Genomic DNA, 16,253 nt, shown 5'->3' on the forward strand with positions numbered 1-16,253 from the left:
TCTACACGGGCGTGTGGAATTTCACATGACTGTTTGGATTTCCAAAAATCAATTTTCTACGAGTTATGAACAGTAACTGCTGCAGTGATTTGCTAAAATAAACTGCAACAGTACTCCACCAAAACACTCCCGAATCCACTCTTTTCATCGAGCCCACATGAATGGGCACACATCCATGCGGTAGATTGCATCGTGTCTTCAATGAAATGACATTGACAGAGCTCTTGCTAATGTTGCATGAGTCGGAACAAATGAGTGTGACTGTCTTTTTGCCCCTCCACTTTGTGTATTCTCTTGAGCACAATGGAGGTTGGCACATACCCACATATCTTCGAGCACAGCTTGTGTCTTCACCTTTGTTCAATCTAAGAACTTTATCACAATCATATCAACGATCTACTTTTGTTTTCTTTCATCCAACTTTGTCTCCACAGCCATACATACAAAAAAGAACACAAACTACACACAAATAAGTGATAAAATCTGATAAAAGTGATGCTCAATGTAAGAAAAGAATACTTCGTATTACTTATACACAAGCACTTATCAGTCAAGTATAACAACCCTGATATACCTGCGTGTGAAGGACAGGTGTCAAATCTGGGCTTCTTCGATGATGGCTTAGATGATGTGTGCTTTCTCAACATGATCTACAAGATAAAACAATTCATTTTAGTTCACAGATTGAGAATTTCAAGGGAAGCATAGTTGTGCTAGGAGCACGCAGACCATGCTCAGCATGAATACAGTAGTATGCTCTCCCTTGAGGCTCAAGGTAAAACACAAGAGCACGGTCATGCTTTAAAAAAAGCATGGTCGTGCTTCAGAGGCAACCATCTTCCCCGGTATCACTAAGTACTAAGAACTAACATGCTCACGAACCTATCAACATCATCAATATACATCTAATCTAATCAATATAAGGAGCATGATTTCATCAAAATAAATCCTTCGAATAAAGCGAGGAGGCATACCAGAGTTGAGGAAAATAACAAGTAAATGAGGAGGAAGCCGGCAGAGAATTACCAAAGAAATGATGAACTCTCGAGGATCTCATACATAAGAGAAAGGAAGAAGGAGAAAATGAGTCAACATCAAAGAAAAGTGAATCACGATGGTTGGTTTTTTTAAGTGAAAGAAGAGAAGGTGAACAGTAGCGTAGAAACACATCCGCATCATGGCCATGCTCAGTGCATGCATAGGGTAGGGCAATTAAAATGGGGGTGACACGCGTCCGAATATGCGTGTGTATACCGCAAGTGCACGGGTGTTGAAGTAATAATTACCCTGGTGAGTGGGTAGTCAAATCCACAGGGAACGTAAGTATTAGTATTAACCAATTTTTAGTTATCTAGTTGAAATCAATGGATGTGATGAAATGAAGCAATTGCAAGAGAATTAATAAGCAAGCAAACGAGCAAGAAAACAAGTAAAGGAAATCTCAATCAATAAAGATGAGGTACCCGAGCAATGCTCCCCCTAGGATCTAACATGATGCTCACGATTCACTAAATGCTTCTAAACCGAGTCTAACGAGTCGAGGTAATCCAAGAACAATCGGCCCTTGCTTCCAAGCCACCAGTACTAGTCCCCTACAAGGTCCCGGCGGAGAAATCGCTCAATCTCAACACCTCACACCTCATATGACCGCAATACGCTCTAGGGACACCTAAGAGTGAAACCGATTCCTAAGGATAGATCCAACCCTAATTCCCGGTGAAGGATCTCTAACCCCCTACAAGGTCCCGATGGAGAAATCTCTCAATCTCATGCCTCACACCAAATATGGTTGCATAGAGTTTAGGGAATACGGAGATAGGAAACACTCAATCGGAAGGGAGAGGAGACACTCCACTATCTCATGACTCACCCTCTTTAACCTTGACGTTCTAACTCTAATGGAGACCTCTCTCACATCAAAGTAACAAGTCATGCAAATCCAATCAACCACAAGGATTAATTAAACAAGCAAGCAATGGGAATACAAGGTTAAAACTCAAATCAACTCGAATTAATAGAAACATAAAGCAAATTATTACAAAAACATAAATCCTAGGGTTCACATGCCCAAATACCTACTAAGGTTTAGCCTTCCATGGAGCAAACTATAAAACAATGATTATCACAATGAAAAGCAATGAAAACCATGAAGTAAAACCCCCTTAAATTCATGATGATGGCTTTGATGGGTCGCCCAACGTCTTGAAGAATCCTTCTCCAAAGCTAGGTCACCGAAGGCTTCCTCTATGCTATGACGAAGAGAAGATCGATCAAAGTTCGTGATGGACGCCCCCCAAGATCGCCAAAGACCTCTTCCAAAACCCTAGCCGCCTTGCCTTCCAAGTGCTCGCAAAAACCCTCGCCAAAAGTCTCCCAAAAATAAGGCAAACGGCCTATTTAAAGCCCAAAAACCGCGTCTGTGACGTGCCCTCACGCGCCCGTGAAGGCTGCAGGAATTTCCACGCGGGCGCATGAACAGTAATTTTGATACAGTACTACTACAGTAAAATTGATACATTCTATTCACAAAACACGGTCCAAATACTCTTCTCTTGAGGCCACATGTCCGGGCACACATCCATGTGGTAGGCTATAAAACTTTTCGTCATCGACGTATCTTTGAGAGGTCTTGCAATCTTCACAAAGAGAAGGAACATGAAGATATGACTGCCTTTGTGCCCTTGCAACTAGTGAATTGACTTGAATCTTTTTGGAAGTTGGCACACATCTCCAAGTTTATGAACTGCTCTCGTGTCTTGGTCCTTGAATTGAATAAGAACTCCCAACATTGTGTCTTTATAGCCTATCTTTTCTTCCTTTTTACTCTTCAAGGCATTCACAACCTATATGCATAAAAGAACACCAAATACACAATATGAGACATAAACCATGGTAAAAATGATGCTCAATGCATGTATATGTCTACTCAAGCAGTTATCAGGGGGAAGCACAGTCGTGCTATCCCCATGCTTTCTAGCTATGATTATCTCTGGATAATACCCCAAAACCCAAAACAAGGAAGCATGGTTGTGTAAGGAGACCACAAATTGTGCTTACTTGGAAGCATGGTCTTGCAAGGGCCTTAGAGACCATGCTCAACCTGGAATTTATATGAAGATCAAAATATAGAAAATTACACGAGGACTTAGTTTTTTCTATGCGTCACTCAATAAAACAAATTACGCTCTCGAGTTGCCACAAAAGAAACACGTAAAGCCAACACACCAAAACACACAGAGTAAAACCAAACAATAGCAAGAACACATGTAGAAAATAGAAACATGACTAAATTAAGATAAGTCCCAAAAACAACAATTAAAACAACAAAATAGCACTACATTGCCTTGAGTTACCTCCCAAAAAGTGCTTGTTTAATGTCACTAGCTTGACATACCTGTTCTGCTCATTCAAGGTGGTTCGTGAAAGCGAGACCTCTCATTACCACCTGAAAAATAATTGCAAGAATATGGTGCTAGGGTGTCAATTAAATTGATCTTACCAAAAGTCTAGAAGTTGGACCATCATGGAATGGGTCTTTTTCTTCAGATCACTTGTTTCAACCATCTCTTGGCAAAGGGAGACTTTTTATTGGGCAATTACAAAGGCAAAGGTACTTCAGAAACCACTACTTTTTGGTAGCAAACTTCCTCCACCAAATCATTCGAGTGCATCAACTTCAAGGGGTTTATCTTCTAGGAGTTCTAACAGTTCATCTTTCATGAATGTGTCCTACACATATTTAAAAACAAAATCATCAACCACATCGACACAATAACAAATATAATTAAAATCCATAGAGTGTCTCATAGAATCCCGGAGTTTGAAAATAATTTCTTCCTCTCCTACTCGAAGTACCATCCGACCATCCTTCACATCAATTAAAGAATTTGAAGTTGCTAAGAATGGTCATCTAGAAATAAGAGGTACTTCCATCTTGTCATTCACATCTAGGATTATAAAGTCTACCGGAAATGTGAACTTGTCCATCTTTACGAACACGTCTTCGATAATGCCCCTTGCTTGCCAGATGGACCTATCCTCTAGTTCTAATGTCATTGTGGTTTATTTTAGTTCTCCTAGCTTGAGTTTTTGGAAGATTAGATAGGGCATAAGGTTGATGCTTGCCCCAAGATTGGCTAGAACTTTTTCATCCATAAGCCATTAAATTGTGCATGGGATGATAAATCTCCCATGGTCTTTCTCTTTCTTGGGAAGCTTATTGGTGATCAAAGCCAAACATCTTTACTAAGTTTCACTGAAGACACTTCCTCAAGCTTCCTCTTATTACTGAGTAGTTACTTCAAGAATTTTGCATATGTTGGCATTTGTGTAAGAGCCTCAATGAATGGAACATTTATGTGCAAGGTCTTGAACACATCCAGAAATTTCTTGTACTGCACTTCTTATTGCTCTTCCTTTCTCCTCACTATCAACTAGAGCTTTAGGATCTAGTTCAACTGTTTACCTTGCTCTTAACTGAGGTTCGACAATCTCAATCTCGAGTTCATTCTTTGTAGGGCTTGGAAGTTGCTTGCCACTTCTCAGGGTCGCAACCTTGAGAGATTCATTGGGATTGACTTTCCGTGATACTAGGGAGAGAAACCAGAAGTCTTTGCTCAATTAACTTTGACATCTGAGCCATATAATGTTGTAAGTTCCTTATGGTGGCATTGGTATTCCTCATCATTTCTTTATTCCTTGAAAGATGAATTTCATTATCTTTAATGTACTGAGTAAACAAAACTGTAAGTTTGTTGGAAGGTTCTGGCTGAGGAGAAGTTGATTGAACATTCTGTTGTGGAGGCCTAGGGTGTTATTGTGCTACTTGAACCTATCCATGTTATCTCCAAGAAAAATTTGGATGTTTCCTCAATTCCGCATTGTAAGTGTTACTTCATGAGTTGTTTTTATATTGACTATTCTGTCCAACAAAATCAACTTATTTAGTCTGCCCGACACCCATATTAAAAGAAAAACACCAGGATAGGTCTCGGGACCCCTAATTCTCACAAGGTGGTACTGGTGCTTAAAAACCCGACAACATAGTGTCTAACCTCTTCTTAATAGCTTCAACATGTGCTGCTAAAGTAGTAATGGCATTCACTTGATAAATCCCGCTTGTCTTCACTAGCCTGTTCCTTTTAGAACTCCATTGATAATCATTGTTTACCATTTTCTCAATCAAACTGTATGCTGCACTTGATTGTTCACTACATAAAGATCCACTAGAAGCTACATTCAAGCATCTACTTGGTAGCACAGTTCAACCTCGTCATAGAAGATTTGGATTTGCATCCATTCTACTATTTCATTTTGTGGGTATTTCCTCAACATTTCCTTGTATCTCTCCCAAGTGTCATACAAGGATTTAGACTCCAATTGTATGAAGGACGAGATATCACTCCTCAACTTGGCAATTTATGCAGGAGGAAAGTATCTTGTAAGAAAAGTCTTGACACAACCGAATATGCGTGTAAACCGCAAGTGCACGGGTGTCGAAGTAATAAATCCCAGGTGAGTGGGTATCGTATTTACAGGGAATAGTGAATAGAAACACAATAATTGCTATCTAACTATGATGAGAATAAATCGATGGTATGATGAATGAGATTTATATAAAAAGTGATAAAATAAATAAGATTGAGAGGCACAATAAAATTGAGAGAAAAGGACAATCGATATAAATGGGGTACTCGGATATTGTTCCACCTAGGACAATAGTTTCAAGTGCAGAACCATCTAGCTTTTGTCTAACCCTCGTGGTGTGTCACTCACTCACAAGGGTTACCAATATGAACTCTCAACCCTAGTGTCACTCTAAGGGAGGATTCAATCAATCAAGAATTCAAGATTGGAACTCAAATAAAACATCAATTAATGAAAGCATAATAGAAGATTTACTGAAACAAATACATCCTAGGGTTCACAAATCCAAGTAACCACTAGGGGGTTTAGCTCTCCATGGAGCTAGTTACAATCAACAATGAAATCGAATGTAAAAACAAGTAATTCATAGAAAGACCCCCTCGTTAGTTGTGTTGATGGTCTTGTGCAGTGGCCTAGTCTCTTTCAAAGGTTCCCTTGTCTGGCCTAGGGCACACCTCGCCGGATCGGTGCCGACGAAAGCTCCCCTAATAACCATCTTCCAAGTGGAGCACGATGTCAAAGCCGTAGAACCACTCCAAAAACATTGCCAATACCTCTCAAAACCCTAGCTTCCATCCTCTTAAAAGTTGGGTAACAGATGGAGAAAAGAATCTTCAAATCGGCGCTGAAATCGACCTTAAATATGGCTGGAATCGGGCATCCACACGCCCCTATGGACTCTCAACATGGGCATGTGGAAATTCCACACGGGTGTGGATAATGTCCACACACCTGTGTGGATTCTCTGAACTTCACTTTTTCAGCTAGCTGTGAACATAACCTGCTACAGTAGCAGCCCAAAACACTCATGAATCCATGTTTTCATCGAGGTAACATAAACGGGCACACGTTTACATTGTAGATCACCATGCTTCTTCAAGAAATGGCTTCATTGGTGAAGATCTTCCTATCAATGCACAATCCAGGATACAAGAATGTGACTATCTTTGTGCCCCTCCAAATCATTGTGCTAACTTAAATACAAGCAGGTTGGCACACATTCTTTCATCTTGAACCTGACTTATGACTTAACGTTTGAACCTTCTCAAGATTTTCTCCAAATAGTGTGTTCACGACCTACATTGGTTTCTTTCTTTCACATTCATCTTCACAACGCTATACTCATGAAAGTAACATAAATGCACACATATTAGTGCTAAAACCTGATAAAAGTAATGCTCATCATAAGGAAAGAATACTTCGCATTCTTATCACCCAAACACTTATCAAATTCCCCAACACTTAAGCTTTTGCTTGTCCTCAAGCAAAAATTAAAACATTGAAGTATATACAAAGGAAATATTGGAAGTGCTTGGCCTTAGGTTTACCAAAACATGCAAAGAGAGCATTCTATAAGTAAGAAAAATTCAACACTAAATATGAAAAATCAATGCTCTAGCTAAAAATTTGAATAAAAAAGGACAACAAACCTGAAGTCATGTAAGTGTGTGTAAACTCACTCAAGTCAACCCAAGGTATACTCCTCAAAATTCTAAGTATAAGGGACTTATTTATCTACAAAAAAGTAACAAAAGTTAAAAAGAAGGTAGTAGCTTTATGACAACGCCACTTGCATATGTCGCGCAAGTGCACGGGTTTGTCAAAGTAATAAAATCCCAGGTGAGTGGGTATCGTATCCACAGGGAATAGGGAGTAAAAATACTTAAGTTGTTTCTTAACTAAGCGAAATATGAATAATGATTTGTGTGGTAAGATGTAATGCAAACAAAAGTAAAAGAGACAAGAGAGTGAGCACAAGTAAAGGAGAGGTAAGGTAATCGATATAAATAAAGTACTCGGATATTGATCAGCCTAGGACAATCGTTTCAAGTGCAAAAAGTCTCTATTATGATTCCTAACTAATGCATTAATGAGTTGTGGAGAACCTTTAATACATGGTCCCAAATCTAAGGTCAACCATGCCTAACCTTATACATGTCCCGGAGGAGATATTGAACAAACTCTCAACCTCGCACTCGTATAGAATTGCAATGAGTTCTAGGGATTCCACGTGATAAATCCTCTTTCTATATGTAGACCTAACCCTTTGGTCTAGGTGGAAGGTCCCATAGCCACAATTAAGCCCTAGATGCTAAAATCAATTCAACGCTTTACTCCATTGCACATGCAACTAAGCCCCAGCGAAAGGTCATCCCTTAGCCCATTCACTCTACTATGACTACAAAGAACTCATCGAATTAGAGGTAGAACAAATCACACCGGTGTGTCACTCACCCTCTCAAGCCTCTCGAATCTAGCTTTGTCTAACTCTTGTGGTGTGTCACTCAGTCACAAGGGTTACCAACAAGAACTCTCAACCCTAGCACCAATCTAAGGGAGTATGCATACAATCAATGCATTTAAGATTGGAACTCAATAAAAACATCAATTAACGAAAGCATAATAACAAGGTTCAATGAAATAAATACATCCTAGGGCTCACAATCCAAGTACTCAGTAGGGGGTTTAGCTCTCTGATAAGTGCTTGAGTAGACATATTTTCTATATATGTTTTACATGCATTGAGCATCATTTTTACTGTGGTTTATGTCTCATATTGTGTATTTGGTGTTCTTTTATGCATATAGGTTGTGAATGCCTTGAAGATTAAAAAGGAAGCAAAGATGGGCTATAAAGACATAATGTTGGGAGTTCTTGTTCAATTCAATGACCAAGACACGAGAGGAGTTTATAAACATGGAGATGTGTGCCAACTTCCAAGAAGATTCAAGTCAATTCACTAGTTGGAAGGGCACAAAGGCAGCCACATCTTCATGTTTCTTCTCTTTGTGAAGATTGCAAGACCTCTCAAAGATACATCGATGAAGAAAAGTTTTATAGCCTACCACATGGACGTGTGCCCGGACATGTGGCCTCAAGAGAAGAGTGATTGGATCGCGTTTTGTGAAAACTACTGTAGTAATTTCACCTGTAGCAAAGTAGCAAACATTCGCTCACGCGGCGCGTGAAAATTTCCGCGCACGCGGCGTGGAAAAATCCACACGGGCGCGTGAGGGCACGTGACAGGCGCGATCTAAGGCCTATAAATAGCCGTTTTGCCCTATTCTTTCTCATCTTTTGTGCGGCTCTTGAGGGGTGAGACGACTAGGGTTTGGAGAGGAGGTCTTTGCGGCTTTGGAGGCGCTTCGTCACCAACTTTGATCGATTCCTCCTCCGTCATAGCATCAAGGAAGCCACCGGTGAACCTAGCTTCGGAGTGGGTCCTTCAAGACGTCGAAGCTCTCCATCAAGGCCATCCGTTCATATATAAGGGGGTTTATTTCTATGGTTTTAATGTACTTTCATTCATTGATGGTGTGTTTTGTATGTTGCTCCATGGAGAGCTAAAACCCTAGAGGGTATTTGGGCTTGTGAACCCTAGGATTCTCATCTTTTGTGGATTTGCTTAGTGTTTCTATTTAATCCGAGTTTGATTAAGTTTCATTCTTGATTGTTTAATGCTTGCTTGCCTTATTGATCTTATGGTTATTTGGTTTGCATGATTTGTTGCCTTGGTGGGAGAGAGATCTCCATTAGGGTTAGAACCTCAAGATTGAAGAGGGTTGAGAGGGTGAGTCATGAGATAGTGAAGTGTCCCCTTTCCCCTCCGATTGGTGTATTCTATCTCCATTCCCTAAGCTCTATGCAACCATATTTGGTGGGAGGCGTGAGATTGCTCGATTTCTCCGCCGGGACCTTGTAGGGGGTTAGGATCCTTCGCCGGGAATTAGGGTTGGATCAATCTTTAGGAATTGGATACACAGTTTGGAATCCCTAGAGTGCTTTGCGGTCATATGTGGTGTGAGGTGTTGAGATTGAGCGATTTCTCCACCGGGACCTCGTAGGGGACTAGTTTCGGTGATCTAGAGATAGACCCGATTATGTTTGGGATTTCCACGACTTAACTTACTCATCATAGAAACACTTTGCTTATCCGGTACCTAATACCTGAATCCTAGGGGGAGCATTGCCCGAATACCCCACTTTTACTGATTGAGATTCTCCTTCCATTTTACCCTTGCATATTCGTCTCCGGTGTTCATCTCTTCGCACATTAGATCACCACACCTATTCATTTATCATTTGGTTAGAAAGCAGAGAAGAAGTTAGTACTAGTAGCCCTGTTCCCTGTGGATTCGACTACCCACTCACCGGGGTAATTATTACTTCGACACCCGTGCACTTGCGGTTTACACACGCATATTCGGACGTGTCACTCTCCATGGAGCTAATTACAATCAATGAAATCGAATGTAAAAGCAATGAATCCATAGAAAACCCCATCGATAGTTGTGACAATGGTCTTGTCGAGAGTCCTCTGCTTGTCCAAAGGTCCCTTTGTCCAGCCTAGGATACACCTCACCGGATCGGTGCCGACGAAAGCTTTCCCACTAACCTTCTTCGAAACGGAGCACGATGTCGGAGCCTTAGAACCTCTATGAATCCCTATCCAATACCTCTTAAAACCCTAGCCGCAACCCTCTCTCAAGTTGGGGAAAAGATAGAGAAAAGAATTCTGAAATCGAGGCTGAAATCGGCCTTAAATAGGCCAAGAATCGGGAATCCACACGCCCATGTGAATATTTCACACGGCCCGTGTGGAATTAATGCACGGGCGTGTGGAATTTAAAACACCTGTGTGGCTTCTTTGGATAACTCCTTCTTCGGCCGATCATGAATAATACCTGCTACATTATTTTGCTACAGTGTTACTATAGTGCCCTGCTACAATGCCAGTCCGAAACACTCCCGAAACCATGCTTTCATCGAGGTAACGTAAACAGGCACATGTTTACGTCGTAGATCACTTTGCTTCTTCAATGGACAGCTGTGTTGGTGGAGATCTTGTTACACATGCACAAGCCGGAATACTTAGAATATGACTGCCTCTGTGCCCCTCCAAATCATTGTGCTAGCTTGAATACAAGGAAGTTGGCACACATTCTAGCATATTGAACCCGACTTATGTCTTCGCGTTTGAACCTTCTCAAGATTTTATCCAAATGATGCACTCACGATCTACATTGGCTTCTTTCTCTAAGATTTGGCTTCACAACCCTATATGCATGAAAGTATCATAAATACACATATATTAGCGTTAAAACCCGATAAAAGTAATGCTCATCATGAGGATTGAACATTTCTTGCATATATTCATCAACTATCTCATCCGTAGTGTCTACAAAATACAAAAGTATCATCAAAATCAAGAGAATGCCGCATGGCTTCAGCAAGGAGCTATGTGAACTTGTCATCTCCAACTCTCAAAGTTAGCTTCCCGCCATCCATGTCAATCAATGCCTTGGAAGTCCGCAAGAACAACCTCCCAAGTATCAAGGGTACATCCGCATCCTCATCGATGTCTAGGACCACAAAATCAATAGCAAATATGTAGTTGTAGACCTTGACAATCACATCCTCAATGATAACCCTCGGATGTCTCACCGTTCGGTGCGCCAATTGCAAAGTTATCCAAGTAGGCCTAGGCTCGCCCAAGCCTAGCTTCTTAAAGAAGGTGTATGGCATGACGTTGATACTCGGCCCTGAGTCCGCTAATGCCATTTCTTCACCAAAATTTCCAATGTTACACGGAATGATGAAGTTTCCTGGGTCTTTCCTCTTATTCAGCATGTTCTTTTGCAAAACCGCCGAGCAAGAAGCATCTTAGATCACTGAAGCACTCTCCTCTAATTTCCTCTTGTTTGTTAACAATTCCTTCAAGAATTTTGCATACTTAGGCATTTGAGACAATGTCTCAACAAAATGAATGTTGATGTGGAGTTGCTTGAACAAACTCAGGAACTTCTTGTACTGTTCATCCGCTTGGTCATTCTTCAACCTAGAGGGATAAGGGATTCTTGGCTTGAAAGGTGGGGGTGCCACCTCCTTTCTTTGCTCGTTCCCTCTTCAACCACTATGACCTCGGCTGCATGTTCATTGGGCTTCTTACTCGAAAACCTGCTTTTAACCTCACGACCACTTCTCAAAGTGATCACCTTCACATGTTCTCTAGGATTGGTCTCGGTATTGCTTGGCAAGCTTCCTTGTGATCTCTCCGATAAAGACTTCGCAATCTGCCCCACTTGATTCTCAAGGTTGTACAAAGAAGTGGTGTGGTTGCGAAGTGTAGCCTCAACTGATTGAAACCTTGTATCCGATGATCGCAAAAATCTAGTTAAGGCCTTCTCCAAATCGGCCATTCGGGTCTCCAAACCGGAAACTCAGTTCTCCATGTTTTGGGCTTGTTGTTGTTGGAAACCCAATGGCCCCATGGCCTTTTGTGGACCTTGGTTACTCCACTAGAAATTGCGATGATTCTTCCAACCCGGATTCTAGGTGTTAGTATATGGATTCACTTGATTCCTCATCGCATTACCCACAAAATCAACATTCTCAACCGAAGATGCATCACCAATGGAGATCGGGCAATCAGAGGGAGCATGTCCTCCACCACACCCGGTGCAATTAATCATGACCGCTACTCTATTCGAAGTTACAACATCTAACTTCTTACTCAGTGATTCCACTTGAGCCGCCAATGAAGTTACTGCATCTATCTCATGAAGCCCGGCCACTTTCTTCTTCTCCCTAGCATTCCATTGGTAGCCATTTAACCCCATTTCTTCAATTAGTTGATGGGCCTCACCGGGGGTCTTGCTACCTAAGGTACCTCTTACTGCCGCATCGAAGAATTGCTTTGTGCTCGAATTCAATCCGTTGTAAAAGTTCTGAACAATCATCCACTCTGGGAATCCGTGTTGCGGGCACTTTCTCAGGAGCTACTTGAACTTTTCCCACGTCTCAAATAGAGACTCCAATTCTGACTGTATAAAGGACGAGATCTCATTACTAAGCTTTGCAGATTTTTTGGGAGGGAAATAATGAGCAAGAAAAGCTTCTACCATCTCCTCCCATGTGGTAATTGATGCTCTAGGTAATGAGTGTAACAACTGATTCACTCTTCCTTTTAAGGAAAATGGGAAGGCTCTCAACTTGATGGCATCATCCGTCACACCATTTATCTTGAGCATATCACACACCTCGAGAAAGTTCTCTATATGACTGTTTTGATCTTCATCGTCTAAACCATTGAATTGTCCGGATTGCTGCAACATGTGGATGAATTCCGGCTTCAACTCGAAGTTCTGAGCTGTAATCTAGGGACGCACAATACTCGATTGTGTCCCCAATACTAAAGGTCTGGCATAATCGGACAATGTCCTTTGTTGAACATTTTGTTACGCCATATTATCCAATCCTTCAACTTCCAAATCAGCTAGATTAGACTATTCTTGCACAGGTTCTTTCCCATTTCTTCTAAGTGTACGTTCGAGCTCGGGATCTGCTTCAATCAATAAGGAGGGGTTCCCTCAGGTTATGAACCTGAAGCTGCACAAAAAGAAAGAAAAAAAATCAGAATGATGATAGAAAAGAATATGTGAAATAGAATGAATAAATGAATAGCTAAGAAAACAAAGTGCAAAGTATCTCTAAACGACTAGTCCCCGGCAACGGCACCAAAAACTTGACAATGCCCCTTGTGTATGTCCCGCAAGTGCACAGGTTTGTCGAAGTAATAAAATCCCAGGTGAGTGGGTATCGTATCCACAGGGAATAGAGAGTAAAAATACTTAAGTTTTTTCTTAACTAAGCAAAATATAAATAGTGATTTGTGTGGTAAGATGTAATACAAACAAAAGTAAAAGAGACAAGAGAGAGCACAAGTGAAGGAGAATTAAGGCAATCGATATAAATGGAGTACTCAGATATTGATCCACCTAGGACAATCATTTCAAGTGCAAAAAACCCTCTAATATGCTTCCTAACTAATGAATTAATGAGTCGTGGAGATCCTTTAATACATGGTCCCAAATCTAAGGTCAACCATGCCTAACCCTATACATGTCCCATAGGAGATATTGAACAATCCCTCAACCTCACACTCATATAGAATTGTAATGAATTCTATGGATTCCAAGTGAAAAATCCTTTTCCTATATGTAGACCTAACCTTTTGGTCTAGGAGGAAGGTCCCTAGCCACAATTAAGCCCTAGATGCTAAAATTACTTCAATACTTCACTCCATTGCACTTCCAACTAAGCCCCAGCGGAAGGTCATCCCTTAGCTCATTCACTCTATTATGACCATAAAGAACTCGATGAATTGGAGGTAGTATAAATCACACCGGAAGGGAAAAGGGGACGCTCCGCTACCTCTCGACTCACCCTCTCAATCCCTCTCCAATCTAGCTTTGTCTAACTCTCGTGGTGTGTCACTCACTCACAAGGGTTACCAACAAGAACTCTCAACCCTAGTGTCGCTCTAAGGGAGTATTCACACAATCAATGCAATCAAGATTGGAACTCAATAAAAACATCAATTAATGAAAGCATAATAACAAGGCTCAATGAAACGAATACATCCTAGGGTTCAAAATCCAAGTACCCACTAGGGGGTTTAGCTCTCCATGGAGCTAATTAAATCAATGAAATCGAATGTAATAGCAATGAATCCATAGAAAACCCCCTCAATAGTCATGATGATGGTGTTGTTGAGAGTCCTCTACTCGTCCAAAGGTCCCTTTGTCCGGCCTAGGATATACCTCAACGGATCGGTGCCGACAAAAGCTCTCCCACTAACCTTCTTCCAAATGGATCACGATGTCGGAGCCATAGAACCTCTATGAATCCCTATCCAATACCTCTCAAAACCCTAGCCGCAGTCCTCTCTCAAGTTGGGAAAAACGATGGAGAAAAAAATTCTGAAATCGAGGCTGAAATCGGATTGAAATAGGCCTGGAATCGGGAATCCACACGCCCATGTGAATATTTCACACAGCCTGTGTGGAATTAAAGCACGTGCGTGTGGAATTTCCACACACCCATGTGGTTTCTCTGAATAACTCCTTCTTCGGCCGGTCATGAACAGTACCTGCTACATGTATTTATGCTACAATGCCCTGTTATAGTACCGGTCCGAAACACTTCCGAAACCATGCTTTCATCGAGGTAATGTAAACGGGCACAGATTTATGTCGTATATCGCTTTGCTTCTTCAATGAACGGTGGCGTTGGTGGAGATCTTGTTACACATGCACAAGCCGGAATACTTAGAATATGACTGCCTCTGTGCCCCTCCAAATCATTGTGCTAGCTTGAATACAAGGAGGTTGGCACACATTCTAGCATATTGAACCCGACTTATGTCTTCGCGTTTGAACCTTCTCAAGATTTTCTCCAAATGATGCACTCACGATCTACATTGGCTTGTTTCTCTAAGATTCGGCTTCACAACCCTATATGCATGAAAGTATCATAAATACACATATATTAGCGTTAAAACCCGCTAAAAGGTAATGCTAATCATGAGGAAAGAACACTTCGTATTCTTATCACAAAAGCACTTATCTCTTCACACGTCCTCTAAGGTAGCCCTTTTCCAAAGCGACCGCTAAGGCAGTTTTCACAATTTTCGAGGTGGTAGCTCTTTCTACCAGAGTGGTAGCTTTCACTCATCCTATGAGATATCTCTTTCTCTCATTAGGGCATAACTAGTATCCGACATATGGGAGTAGCTTCATACTTCATAGGTGAAGCTCTTTCCACCCAACAAGCACAACTAAAAAAAAAAAATTAAACTATTTTGTTCTTTCTTTTCCTTTTTCCATTTTTTTGAAAGAGTTAATAAAAGAAACAACTATAATTAGTCCCATTTAACATCAAACTTGAGATTCCAAAATAGTGTAAAGAGTGAGTAGTTCAACAAGTGTCAACCGGGAAAACAATTCCTAGAAATTCAAGCAAGAACTAGAGCATGAGAACATTCAATGTTAAAAATTCTCCAAAACTCAAGAATACAATCATTAAAACTAAGGTGAACCACCATTGGCTATGTGAGCATGTATATCAATAAAAACTAATATAAAGGAGATGTGCATTATGAAACTCCCCACCTACACTTAAGTTGTACATTGTCCTCAATGTACATATGCAAGCTCACTCATAATATATCAAACAAGAATATATATAGGAGAAGCAATTAAAACTAATACTCCCCTGAATCCTAGTGTTGCATTTGATGGAGCTCAATTCTTGGGAGTGTTGTTCCAACAGGTTGTGGAGCACATACTGGCAAGTGCTGAAGCACCCTGGCCGTGTCCATGACTAGTTCTCAGTTCCCATACTAACAAGACCATCTGCACGCATACACTGGGGTTCAGTGAAAGCTCAATAAAAATAAAAAAACTCGAGTAAATAAAAAATGAAGCAATGAATACAACTCGAGACATCAAAACGAAAATAAACTTAGATGAAAAGTCCTTTCTGAGTATACAAGTCCAAAATAAAATGCAAAGATAAAGAAATGACAAGAAGAATCAAGTGTCAGTGTCATCAGATGATAAGTTCTTGAGTAGACATATTTTTATATATGTTTTACGTGCATTGAGCATCATTTTTACCATGGTTTATGTCTCATATTGTCTATTTGGTGTTCTTTTATGCATATATTTTGTGAATGCCTTGAAGAGTAAAAAGGAAGCAAAGATAGGCTATAAAGATACAATGTTGGGGGTTCTTGTTCAATTCAAGGACCAAGACACAAGAGC

At 40.8% G+C, this 16,253-nt stretch overlaps 1 non-coding gene across 1 annotated transcript; it reads left to right on the forward strand.

Moving 5' to 3' along the window:
* The first annotated feature begins 12,396 nt into the window (after window positions 1–12,396).
* LOC120257690 lies at window positions 12,397–12,503 on the forward strand. The gene has a single exon (XR_005535781.1). It is a non-coding gene; the product is annotated as a small nucleolar RNA R71 (small nucleolar RNA).
* Window positions 12,504–16,253: the final 3,750 nt, after the last annotated feature.

Source organism: Dioscorea cayenensis, chromosome 3 (assembly GCF_009730915.1).
Source record: "Dioscorea cayenensis subsp. rotundata cultivar TDr96_F1 chromosome 3, TDr96_F1_v2_PseudoChromosome.rev07_lg8_w22 25.fasta, whole genome shotgun sequence".
Classification (NCBI taxonomy): domain Eukaryota; kingdom Viridiplantae; phylum Streptophyta; class Magnoliopsida; order Dioscoreales; family Dioscoreaceae; genus Dioscorea; species Dioscorea cayenensis.